The 2,500-nt window shown below is 61.3% G+C and overlaps 2 non-coding genes and 1 pseudogene across 2 annotated transcripts in view; all 3 read right to left on the reverse strand.

Moving 5' to 3' along the window:
- The window catches only part of LOC144431777 (large subunit ribosomal RNA), a 3,695-nt pseudogene extending 2,652 nt beyond the window's left edge, over positions 1 to 1,043 (reverse strand).
- A 288-nt stretch (positions 1,044 to 1,331) lies between these two features.
- On the reverse strand, positions 1,332 to 1,485 carry LOC144431647 (5.8S ribosomal RNA). Its single transcript, XR_013480209.1, has one exon. It is a non-coding gene; the product is annotated as a 5.8S ribosomal RNA (ribosomal RNA).
- Positions 1,486 to 1,783: 298 nt separating this feature from the next.
- The window catches only part of LOC144431654 (small subunit ribosomal RNA), a 1,808-nt gene continuing 1,091 nt past the window's right edge, over positions 1,784 to 2,500 (reverse strand). Inside the window, exon 1 of the ribosomal RNA XR_013480216.1 lies at positions 1,784 to 2,500. This exon is cut by the window's right edge and continues 1,091 nt beyond it. This is a non-coding gene — a ribosomal RNA (small subunit ribosomal RNA).

Below are 2,500 nucleotides of genomic sequence, written 5' to 3' on the forward strand. Positions count from 1 at the left end.
AGGCATAGTTCACCATCTTTCGGGTCCCAACATGGACGCTCTTGCGCGACCGCCCCGGCAGAGCGGGTGCGATCGGCCGGTCGTGCGCCGGCGCCCGCACGGGGCTCCGGGTCCGACCTCGTTCGGCCAAAGGCCGCCTTCACTTTCATTTCGCCTGCGAGTCTCGAACCACTCGACGACTCGCGCTCATGTTAGACTCCTTGGTCCGTGTTTCAAGACGGGTCGGGAGGGTGGCCGACGTGGCCACGGACCCCGAGCGCGTCGACGGCGCGCCACCGAAGCGGCAGCCCGCCGAACACCGGCACTGCGTACAGTGCAGGCGAACGACAAGCCAGCCGAACGGCGACGGCCGCACACAGAGAGCGCGCGGCATCCTTTCCTCGATCCGCCGCCGGGCCGCACCGCCCGCGCGCTGTAACACCCCCGCCGGAGCGGAGGCCACCTTCGCGCGGGGACTTAGACCGACGGCAAACCGGTCGTGACCCGCGCCGGTCGCTAGTGCGCTGAGACGGTGCGCGAGCCGACTCGGCAGCGGCGCCTTAAGCGTCCACGAACCGAGACGGCGCGCCCCCGCACCCAACTGAAAGCGAGCCGGCGACCTGACGGGCCCTCCCGTTTGCCTCTCAACGGTTTCACGTACTCTTGAACTCTCTCTTCAAAGTGCTTTTCAACTTTCCCTCACGGTACTTGTCCGCTATCGGTCTCGCGACCGTATTTAGTCTTAGGTGGAGTTTACCACCCGCTTTGGGCTGCATTCCTAAACAACCCGACTCCGAGAAGACCCGAAGCGGCCAAGGCAAGCGCCCCTATGGGCCTAACACCCGCCGTGGGACGAGGCCTCGATCAGAAGGACACCGGCGCTCGCCGTCAGCCCCACTGGGACTTCCGTACGTCACAACTCGGCGCGCTCGAAAAGCGCGCAGATTCGACGCTGGACTCTTCCCGGTTCACTCGCCGTTACTCAGGGAATCCCTGTTGGTTTCTTTTCCTCCGCTCAATAATATGCTTAAATTCAGCGGGTGCTCTCGCCTGAACTCAGGTCGTATGTGTCAAGCGGGCCGCTTCTTACACGGCCCGCTGGCATCGCAAGTCGTCGCCGCCGGCGCCGACCGAGCGCGTACCGTCGCCGCCTTGGCCCACGGTCGGTCTTGATCTCGTGACCGGACCGACCGACCTGGACCCGCCCCTCGAACGTAGTTGAACACGTCGAGGGGCCGGCGGTGTACGGGACACGCGGTCGCGCCGAGAAAGCTCGGCGACCGCTTCAACTTGGGGCGACGCCCGGCCGTCTTCGCAGAGGCCAGGCGACGGCCCTCGGGTGAGGACGAACGCGACCCTGAGGCAGACGCGGTCCCGGGATTGACCCGAGACCGCAATTCGCGTTCAGAAGGTCGACGTTCAATGTGTTCTGCAATTCACATTACTTCTCGCACTTGGCTGCGTCCTTCATCGACTCGCGAGCCGAGTGATCCACCGTTAAGAGTCGTCCTCGACGTTTCGCCCGGCGCCGAAGCGCGCGGACGTCACACTGTGGGATCGACCACAAAACCACCACCGACAACAACTGCACAAAAACACCAACAAACGGCGCCGAGCGACCGCCGGGCTGGGCCGGCGGCACATCGAGCGCGGTGCCCAGAAGCCACCATCGCACTCGGCTGCCTTGCTATGCCAACGTGTTACGCGTGTCGCACGGGGCGGAACCCCGATTGACGGCCGCCCTCTCGGCGGCACCCAAAGACAATTCAGTGCGCGGTCGGCCGGGGCCTACCACCACCTTCGGTAATGATCCTTCCGCAGGTTCACCTACGGAAACCTTGTTACGACTTTTACTTCCTCTAAATGATCAAGTTTGATCGTCTTCTCGACACGCCGACGCGGCCGTTGCCAGCCGCGACGGGGCCGATCCAAGGATCTCACTAAACCATTCAATCGGTAGTAGCGACGGGCGGTGTGTACAAAGGGCAGGGACGTAATCAACGCAAGTTGATGACTTGCGCTTACTGGGAATTCCTCGTTCAAGGGAAACAATTGCAAGTCCCTATCCCAATCACGAATGAGGTTCAACGGGTTACCCGGACCTTTCGGCCTAGGTTAGACACTCGCTGCTTCACTCAGTGTAGCGCGCGTGCGGCCCCGGACATCTAAGGGCATCACAGACCTGTTATTGCTCAATCTCGTGTGGCTAAACGCCACTAGTCCCTCTAAGAAGTTAGACGCCGACCGAGAAGGTCGCGTAACTATTTAGCATGCCAGAGTCTCGTTCGTTATCGGAATTAACCAGACAAATCGCTCCACCAACTAAGAACGGCCATGCACCACCCACAGAATCAAGAAAGAGCTCTCAATCTGTCAATCCTACATGTGTCCGGGCCGGGTGAGTTTCCCCGTGTTGAGTCAAATTAAGCCGCAGGCTCCACTCCTGGTGGTGCCCTTCCGTCAATTCCTTTAAGTTTCAGCTTTGCAACCATACTTCCCCCGGAACCCAAAGACTTTGGTT

This window comes from Styela clava, chromosome 13 (assembly GCF_964204865.1).
Source record: "Styela clava chromosome 13, kaStyClav1.hap1.2, whole genome shotgun sequence".
NCBI classification, from domain to species: Eukaryota; Metazoa; Chordata; class Ascidiacea; order Stolidobranchia; family Styelidae; genus Styela; species Styela clava.